Here is a 10,800-nt window from a genome sequence, read left to right on the forward strand (position 1 = left end):
CTGCACCACCTGCGCCAGGGGCAAGGCTGACCACCGCAGGGCATCGGGACTGCTCCAGCCGCTGCCTGTGCCTCATCGCCCCTGGTCCCACATTGGCCTGGATTTTGTCACGGGCCTCCCGCCGTCCCAGGGCAACACCACCATCCTCAGATAGTGGACCGATTCTCCAAGGCGGCCCACTTCGTGGCCCTACCCGAAGCTCCCGACTGCCAGGAGACAGCGGACCTCCTGGTCCACCACGTCGTCCGGCTGCATGGGATTCCAACAGACATCGTCTCCGATCGCGGTCCCCAGTTCTCCTCGCAAGTCTGGAGGAGCTTCTGCCGGGAACTGGGGGCCACGATGAGTCTCTCGTCCGGGTATCATCCTCAGACCAATGGGCAAGCAGAACGGGCCAATCAGGAGGTGGAACAGGCCCTGCGCTGCATGACAGCCGCGCACCCGGCAGCCTGGAGTACCCATTTGGCCTGGATCGAGTATGCCCATAACAGCCAGGTGTCTTCAGCCACCGGCCTCTCCCCTTTTGAGGTGTGTCTGGGGTACCAGCCCCCGTTGTTTCCGGTGGTTGAGGGAGAGGTCGGTGTGCCCTCGGTCCAGGCCCACCTGCGGAAGTGCCGTCGGGTGTGGCGCGCCGCCCGTTCTGCTTTGCTAAAGGCCCAGATGAGGGCTAAAGCCCATGCAGACCGTCGGCGGACCCCCGGCCTGCGTATCGGCCAGGGCAGGAGGTGTGGTTGTCGACAAAGGGACATTCCCCTCAAAGTGGGCTCCCCTAAACTGCAGGATCGTTACATCGGTCCCTTCACAATCCTCAAGGTCATCAGTCCAGCTGCAGTGAGGCCGGAAGCTGAAGCCTCACTGCTTTCCATCCTGTTTCCATGTGTCCCGGATAAAGCCGCATCACACCTCACCCCTCTGTACTCCAGGTCCGGCACCGCCTCCTGCCCGGATCATCGATGGCGAGCCGGCTTGGACTGTGCGCCGGCTCTTGGATGTCCGTAGGATGGGCCAGGGCTTCCAGTATTTAGTGGACTGGGAGGGGTACGGACCCGAAGCTTCATCCTGGACCCGGCCCTCCTGGCCGATTTCTACCGCCGCCACCTGGACAAGCCTGGTCGGGTGCCAGGAGGCGCCCGTTGAGGGGGGGGTCCTGTTGTGTGGGCCGCTGAAGAGGAGGTACTGCTGGCCCACCACCACCAGAGGGAACCCTGCCTGGAGTACGGGCTCCAGGCACCAAAGGGCGCTGCCGCCTCACAGGAGCAGCCGGGGTGACAGCTGTCACTTATCACCTACGACAGCTGTCACCAATCATCTGATCTTCAGTGGTATATCAGCAAGACGACATCTCCACCTCTTTGCCGAGATATCGCTCTACCGAGGAGGTAAAGTACTCAGCCGACTGTGTTGTCTTCCTGACAGGAATACTTGTTGCTTTGTGTGTTTGGATAGCAGATATTTTGTTTTTTTTCCCGACGAGAGGTGGAGGTGGTTTTCCCACCATACGTGTAGCTGGGTGCAAACGCACCCACATCTAACTGTTTTTGTTCCTCGCCAGCAGTACCAGATCCGACAAGCGGAGGCAGTGGCCACCTGGGAGTTCGGGACTTGGCGGCTCCAGTATTCCCGGGGTTCGGTGGCGGAGGAAATCGTGTGGTTCCGGTTCTGCTTTGGACAGACATCTCTTATCTTCGAGCCTGCCCACGTGACACATTTTGTGAATTGACTTCTTATCTACTATTGTAATTCGCCGTGTTTGTTGTGCTTATTCACAACAGTAAAGTGTTGTTATTTGACTTCCTCCATTGTCCGTTCATTTGCGCCCCCTGTTGTGGGTCCGTGTTCCTACACTTTAACAACAAAAAACATTCTGGACTCACACAACATTACAACTCATGACCGAAACATTGCATAATTTATTACCACCCTTGAAAAATATAAAGTACCTATTTTATAAACACCACCCAGTCTAGAGCTCGTGGATCCCCACGGACAACGTGTTAGCTTTGGAATAAGGCTTTAACATAACAAAATGTGGAAAAAGTGAAGCGCTGTGAATACTTTCCGGATGCACCGTATTTCACTATGGTCCATACTAAAAGTAGAAAGCATACACTAATAATAAAAAGAAATAATATAAGCAAGTAATAGTATTTAGAAATTGATCGATGATAATAATAATAATAATGGCAAACAAAACTAATGTAGAAAAAATAGGTGTATAACACAGAAAAAAAAACTTATTGCAGATTTAAATCAAATAGAAGTAACATATTCAAAAATAAACATGTAACTGTGAATCAGTGAATAAAAATTGATCAAATAAGTTTTTCTATGATATTAATAAGAAGTATTTGCAGATTGAGAGTTGATGTTCCCTGGCAAACTTGTTGTGTGGGCCGCTGAAGAGGAGGTACTGCTGGCCCACCACCACCAGAGGGCGCCCCTGCCTGAAGTGCGGGCTTCAGGCACGAGAGGGCGCTGCCGCCTCTCAGGAACAGCCTAGGTGACAGCTATCACTCATCCACTATGACAGCTGTCACCAATCATCAACTCATCAACCACTCCATATAAGCTGGAAGACATCTCCACCCCGCTGCCGAGATATCGTTTGCCTTTGGAGGTATATTCTCAGCCGTATTCAGTAGGTGCTACTGTTACTGGTTTATTGTGTTCCCGTTTTGGAGGTGGAGGTGTCTTACCCACCATTAAGGAACTGTCGCTACTTATATTTGCTGGGTGTACACACACCCACACATAACTGTTTCTGCTTCCTGCCAGCAGCACCAGATCCAACAGCCGGAGACAGTGGCCACCTGGGGACTCGGAACTTGGCGGCTCCAGTATTCTCCGGGTTCGGTGGCAGTGGAAATCGTGTGGGATCCGGCTCTTCTCTGGACGGACGTCTTCTATCCTCGAGCCTGCCCACACGTCACCTTAGTACATTTGACTCTGTTCAAATTCTGTATTTGTCTGTATTTCGTTGTGCACGCTTCACAACAGTAAAGTGTTGTATTTTTGGCTCATCTATTGTCCGTTCATTTGCACTCCCTGTTGTGGGTCCGTGTCACGACACTTTCCCAACAGGATATCTCGGCCAACGTCATGGATCCCGAGGGGCGTCAACCATCTGTTGGACAGCCAATGGAAGAGCAGGATGCACAGGCGTCTGCAGGGGGCGTGATCGGTGAGTTGCAGCAAATCCTCTCCGCCTTTACTGCTCAGTTGGATTTAATGACCAAGCACAATGTCATCCTCAACCGCAGGATGGAGGCTCTCACCGCGCAGGTGGAAGCACATGCTCAGGGCGCTGCTGCAGCACCTCCCCCTGCTGACCGGAGGCCTGAAACAGACATTCCGCTGGACGTTCAACAACCCCCCCCCCCCCCCCCAATCCCCTGAAGCTTACATAAGCCCTCCGGAGCCGTACAGAGGCTGTATCGAGACGTGCACGGACTTCTTAATGCAGTGCTTGCTCGTCTTTTCACAGCGTCCCGTCATGTACGAGTCAGACGCCAGCCGGGTGGCTTATGTAATAAATTTGCTTCGAGGAGAGGCACACGCATGGGCTACGGCACTTTGGGAGCAGAATTCACGGCTCCTAACGACGTATACTGGGTTTGTGAGGGAGTTCAGACAGGTGTTCGACCACCCTCATAGAGGTGAGACCGCTTCAAGCGTGCTGCTGTCGATAAGACAGGGGTGCCGGAGCGCAGCTAAGTATGCAGTCGACTTCCGCATCACGGCAGCGCGAGCCGGCTGGAATGCTGTTGCGCTCCGTGCCGCCTTTGTAAACGGACTGTCTCTGGTCCTTAAGGAGCACCTGGTGGCGAAGGACGAGCCGCGGGATTTAGACAGGCTTATCGACCTGGTTATACGGTTAGACAACTGATTAGCTCCCCCTGCTGCCGTTGTTAGGGAAATGAGCAGGACCAAAATAAGATCAGATCAGAGAAAAAGGAGGCTGGTCCGTGGGGAGTGTTTTCTCTGCAGCTCAACCGAGCACACGCAGAAAAACTGCCCCAAACGGTCAAAACAGCAGCACACGTCCTTAGAGACTGGGCTAAGGGTGGGTCATAATACTCACGCAGGGAAACCCCGACGATCTGCACGCATCCCAGTTACGATCCTGAGTGGGGATCTAACCCTTCACGCCCCAGCACTGGTGCACACGGGGTCAGACGGGAATCTGCTGGATAGCAGATGGGCAAACGAGGTTGGGCTCCCTCTAGTGGCCTTACCGTCACCATTGTTGGTACGGGCACTAGATGGCACCCTTCTTCCACTAATCACACATCAGACACAGCCAGTGACAATGGTTGTGTCTAGAAATCACAGGGAGGAGATTGTGTTTTATGTAACACCTTCTACCTCCCAAGTGATTTTGGGTTTTCCATGGGTGTTAAAACACAATCCCCAGATTGATTGGCCGTCTGGGGTTGTGACGCAGTGGAGCGAAACCTGCCACCGGGAGTGTTTAGGATCCTTGGTTCCACCCGGTGTGACGGCTAAGGAGGAGGATTTAGTCCCCCCCAATCTGGCGGCGGTGCCAGCCGAGTACCATGATCTTGCTGACGTCTTCAGCAAGGATCTGGCACTCACGCTGCCCCCGCACTGTCCGTACGATTGTGCCATTGATTTGATACCGGGTGCTGAGTACCCGTCCAGCAGGCTGTACAACCTCTCATGTCCGGAACGCGAATCAGTGGAGACCTACATCCGGGACTTGTTAGCTGCCAGGTTGATCCGGAACTCCACCTCCCCGATGGGTGCTGGTTTCTTTTTTGTGGGCAAGAAGGACGGCGGACTCTGTCCATGCATTGATTACAGAGGGCTGAACGAGATCACGGTTCGCAACTGATACCCGTTACCTCAGTTGGATTCAGTGTTCACGCCCTTGCATGGAGCCCAAATTTTCACAAAATTGGATCTTAGGAATGCTTATCACCTGGTTCGTCCGGGAGGGAGACGAGTGAAAGACGGCATTTAACACCCCGTTAGGTCACTTTGAGTACCTGGTCATGCCGTTCGGCCTCACCAATGCGCCCGCGACGTTCCAAGCATTGGTTAATGACGTCTTGCGGGACTTCCTGCATCGGTTTGTCTTCGTCTATCTGGACGATATACTCATCTTTTCTCCGGATCCTGAGACCCATGTCAAGCATGTACGTCAGGTCCTGCAGCGGTTGTTGGAGAACCGGCTGTTTGTGAAGGGCGAGAAGTGCGAGTTCCACCGCACTTCTTTGTCCTTCCTGGGGTTCATCATCTCCTCCAACTCTGTCGCCCCTGATCTGGCCAAGGTTGCGGCGGTGAGAGATTGGCCCCAACCCACGAGCCGTAGGAAGCTGCAACAGTTCCTCGGCTTTGCAAATTTCTACCGGAGGTTCATTAAGGGCTACAGTCAGGTAGTTAGCCCCCTGGCAGCCCTGACCTCCCCAAAAGTCCCCTTCACCTGGTCGGATCGGTGCGAAGCCGCGTCTAGGTAGTTGAAACGCCGGTTTTCGACTGCACCAGTTCTGGTGCAGCCCGATCCTAGCCACCAGTTTGTGGTAGAAGTGGACGCCTCAGACTCAGGGATAGGAGCCGTGCTGTCCCAGAGCGGGGAGTCCGATCAGATTCTCCATCCTTGTGCCTATTTCTCACGCAGGTTGACCCCAGCTGAGCGGAACTATGACGTGGGCAATCGGGAGCTCCTCGCAGTGAAGGAGGCTCTTGAGGAGTGGAGACATCTGTTGGAGGGAGCCACGGTACCATTTACGGTTTTCACGGACCACCGGAACCTGGAGTATATCAGGACCGCCAAGCAAACTGAACCCCATTGTTCTTCGGGCGTTTTGACTTCTGGATCACCTACCGCCCTGGGACCAAGAACCAAAGATCGGATGCTCTGTCCCGGGTTCATGAAGTCGAAGTCAAAACCGAGCTGTCGGATCCACTGGAATCCATACTACCTGAGTCCACTATCGTGGCCACCCTCACCTGGGACGCGGAGAAGACCATCCGGGAGGCCCTGGCATGGAACCCGGACCCGGGTAAAGGACCGAAGAACCGTCTCTACGTCCCACCAGAAGCCAGAGCTGCCGTCCTGGACTTCTGTCATGGTTCCAAACTCTCCTGCCATCCGGGGGTGCGAAGGACCATGGCAGTGGTCCGGCAGCGCTTCTGGTGGGCGTCCATGGAAGCCGACATCCGGGACTATGTCCAGGCCTGCATCACCTGCGCCAGGGGAAAAGCCGATCACCAATGGGCACAGGGACTCCTCCAACCGTTACCTGTGCCCCATCGCCCCTGGTCCCACATTGGCCTGGACCTCGTCACGGGCCTCCCGCCGTCCCGGGACATGACTACCATCCTCACGATAGTGGACCGATTCTCCAAGGCGGCCCATTTCATGGCCCTCCCGAAGCTTCCTACGGCCCAGGAGACAGCAGACCTCCTGGTCCACCACGTCATGCGTCTGCATGGGATACCCGTGGACATCGTCTCGGATCGAGGTCCCCAGTTCTCCTCTCAAGTCTGGAGGAGTTTCTGCAGCGAACTGGGGGCCACCGTGAGCCTCTCGTCTGGGTATCACCCGCAGACCAACGGACAGGCAGAACGGGCCAACCAGGAATTGGAGCAAGCCCTGCGCTGTGTGGCATCCGCGCACCCGACGGCCTGGTGTGAACATCTGGCCTGGATCGAGTACGCGCATAACAGCCAGGTGTCCTCTGCCACCGGCCTCTCCCCATTTGAGGTATGTCTGGGGTACCAGCCCCTATTGTTTCCTGTGGTGGAGGGAGAGGTCGGTGTGCCCTCGGTCCAGGCCCACCTGCGGAGGTGCCGTCGGGTGTGGCGCACCGCCCGTTCTGCCTTGTTGAAGGCCTGGACGAGGACTAAGGCCCATGCAGACTGCCGGCATTCCCCGGCCCCTGCATACCAGCGTGGGCAGGAGGTGTGGCTTTCTACGAAGGACGTCCCCCTCCAAGTGGACTCACCCAAACTCAAGGACAGGTATATCGGTCCGTTCAAGATCCTCAAAGTCCTCATTTTGCCCGCAGTGAAGCTCCAGCTCCCAGCTTCACTGCGGGTCCACCCGGTTTTTCATGTTTCCCGGATCAAGCCATACCACACCTCACCCCGCTATGCTCCCGGACCTGCACCGCCTCCTCCCCGGATCATCGACGGGGAGCCGGCTTGGACTGTGCGTCGGCTCCTGGACGTCCGCCGGAAGGGCTGGGGCTTCCAGTACTTGGTGGACTGGGAGGGTTATGGACCCGAAGAACGCTCCTGGGTGAAGAGGAGCTTCATCCTGGATCCGGCCCTCCTGGCCGAATTCTACCAGCGACACCCGGACAAGCCTGGTCGGGTGCCAGGAGGCGCCAGTTGAGGGGGGGTCCTGTTGTGTGGGCCACTGAAGAGGAGGTGATATTAATAAGAAGTATTTGCAGATTGAGAGTTGATGTTCCCTGGCAAACTTGTTGTGTGGGCTGCTGAAGAGGAGGTACTGCTGGCCCACCACCACCAGAGGGTGCCCTGCCTGAAGTGCAGGCTTCAGGCACGAGAGGGCGCTGCCACCTCTCAGGAACAGCCGGGGTGACAGCTGTCACTCATCCACTATGACAGCTGTCACCAATCATCAACTCATCAACAACTCCATATAAGCTGGAAGACATCTCCACCCCACTGCCGAGATATCGTTTGCCTTTGGAGGTATATTCTCAGCCGTATTCAGTAGGTGCTACTGTTACTGGTTTATTGTGTTCCCGTTTTGGAGGTGGAGGTGTCTTACCCACCATTAAGGAACTGTCGCTACTTATAATTGCTGGGTGTACACACACCCACACATAACTGTTTCTGCTTCCTGCCAGCAGTACCAGATCCGACAGCCGGAGACGGTGGCCAGCTGGGGACTCGGAACTTGGCGGCTCCAGTATTCTCCGGGTTCGGTGGCAGTGGAAATCGTGTGGGATCCGGCTCTTCTCTGGACGGATGTCTTATATCCTCGAGCCTGCCCACATGTCACCTTAGTACATTTGACTCTGTTCAAATTCTGTATTTGTCTGTATGTCGTTGTGCCCGCTTCACAACAGTAAAGTGTTGTATTTTTGGCTCATCTATTGTCCGTTCATTTGCGCCCCTGTTGTGGGTCCGTGTCACGACACTTTCCCAACAAAACTCTTCCAAATCCTGACACCAGTATAAGAAAAAGAGACTGTCCAAAGGATGTGGGAATAACAATGCAAAGTGGATGTGAATGGGTGTTATGGTGGAATTCATTTAAAACAGAAGAGCAAGTCAAATGCTGATGTGCATTGCCATAAATGCTGTTGTCCCTGCAACTCAGTTTAAGTTGTTTAACTCAGCGATTCACTGGTGACATAACCTGCACAAACTCTGACAGATGCGAGTCCAGGAAGGCTCATTTACAAGAAGCCAAACTATTTTGTTCTAGGTCATTTTCAGATGATTTAGATTCGTCTTGTAAAAGCAATACCAAGAAGCAGTGACATAATCCAAATGACACCAAGTTAAAATGTCTGGTTTGAATATACATCATTCCTACACTGATATGAATATAATTTCCAGATATATATGACCTAAGTGTACATGTACTGTTGCTTCTATTAGAAGCATCATAAGTGCTGGTGCATGTACAGACCCTACAACAAAAATAACCAAATAATAATAAAACAAAATTCAAAACAGTTGGTGATCTTTTACTTTTTATGTTGACTCCAGAACAATGTTTCAAAGCATGAGTGTTTCAAATGTTCTGAAATGTTTCAGAACAATGGGCCTCATTCACCAATATCTTCTTAAGAATCTTCTTAAATTCCTTCTTAAACTGTCCTTAATAAGATTCCTAAGAAAACTCTTATGTCAGATTCATGACTGTGTTCTTAAACCGCAGAATTGTTCGCAGGTGTCTTCTTAAATTGATGAATCCCATCTCCTCGTAAACTGAAAGCACGTACGGTGAGCCTAACATATGATTAGCATAAGTAACAGCTCATCATAGCCCATAAAAGGGCACAAGACTAGCAGGAGGTGGTAATGGTAGAAAATATATATTTTTTCAAATATGCTTACATCCGCTTCAGAGATTGTGCATTGTGTAATTTGGGAGATATTTCATATAGGAAGTGGGTGTCTACCATGACAAAAAAAAACCACCCCATGCAAACAAGAAAACTGCAATATATACTGTAATTTTAACATCTTTCGAAATATTAGAATGTAATTGTTTTGACTTCATGATTAGTTTTGATGAACCCTGCATTGAACACAACATTCAAGTTTATGACATATAATGCTCCTGACTTGGTAGTACTTGTTTTAGAGAAGTCACAAAAGCTACATAAGTACTCATATTATTACAGTGATTATGCAATTACACATGTAATTTCAAGTCACAGCATGGCAAGTTGTAGTAAATCAAGTGTCATGGCCAAGCCAAAAACAAGATCTCAGGCTAAAGAATTTGATAAAACCTTTGACAATGGTTTATGTTTTTAAAGTTTTTAAAGAGCATGGGCTCCTCCTAAGTTTTGTTATTCACACAGTGTTACTGAAATAAAACCTTTGACAATGGTTTATGTTTTTAAAGTTTTTGAAGAGCATGGCCTCCTCCTAAGTTCTATTATTCACACAGTGTGACTGAAATAAAACCTTTGACAATGGTTTATGTTTTTGAAGTGATGGCCTCCTCCTAAGTTCTGTTATTCACACAGTACTACTGAAATAAAACCTTTGACAATGGTTTATGTTTTTAATGTTTTTGAAGAGCATGGCCTCCTCCTAAGTTCTGTTATTCACACAGTGTGACTGAAATAAAACTTTTGACAATGGTTTATGTTTTTGAAGAGCATGGCCTCCTCCTAAGTTCTGTTATTCACACAGTATTACTGAAATAAAACCTTTGACAATGGTTTATGTTTTTGAAGAGCATGGCCTCCTCCTAAGTTCTGTTATTCACACAGTGTGACTGAAATAAAACCTTTGACAATGGTTTATGTTTTTAATGTTTTGAAGAGCATGGCCTCCTTCTAAGTTCTGTTATTCACACAGTGTTACTGAAATAAAACCTTTGTGAAAGAATTGTGTTTATAAAGTTTTTGAAGAGCATGGACGAACTTTACACATAGCGGAATAGCCAGATAATAGAAAATAGACCATACTTTGTTACATTCAAGGGGTGGGGGTTATTTTCAAGCTATAGGATTCATTTTGATGCCAAAATGATGGTATTAATATTGTGAATCATTTCCCAAGTGGATGTATTGAAATTCTGACTTGTGATTTTACCACCTCCTGCTAACAAGACTGCATGGCTGTGAGCAGACGCAGATTTCATAAACCGTAAACAAAATGCCGAAAGCAAAAAGCAAATCAATTTCAACGCAGCAGTCAAAGAGAAACAAAATTGGCATTTCAGAGGTGGAGGTACTGCTGCAGGAAATCAGCCACAGGAAGAAAACTCAGTAGCCTCAGTGCAGGTTACTCCAACACCAACAAAAAGCACGCATCCGAGGCTGTCACACATGTAATGAATACAGTATCCAGAGAAGGACACACAACCGAGGAGGTGAAAAAGAAATGGTGTGATTTAAAATCCGACACCAAAAAAAAAAAAAAAACATCTCAAAATCCTGACGGGAGCTACAGCGGACTGGAGGGGAAACAGCAGACACCTGTTGTGGAATTTTTTGAGTTGATGTCAGCAGAAAATGAGACCAGTGATCAAGAACCACCAGGATTCAGAAATACAATGCAGAGAGAGATTTATTTACAGATGAAGCAGAAAACAGGTGCACCTGGAGGAGA

Source organism: Thalassophryne amazonica, chromosome 10 (assembly GCF_902500255.1).
Source record: "Thalassophryne amazonica chromosome 10, fThaAma1.1, whole genome shotgun sequence".
Classification (NCBI taxonomy): Eukaryota; Metazoa; Chordata; class Actinopteri; order Batrachoidiformes; family Batrachoididae; genus Thalassophryne; species Thalassophryne amazonica.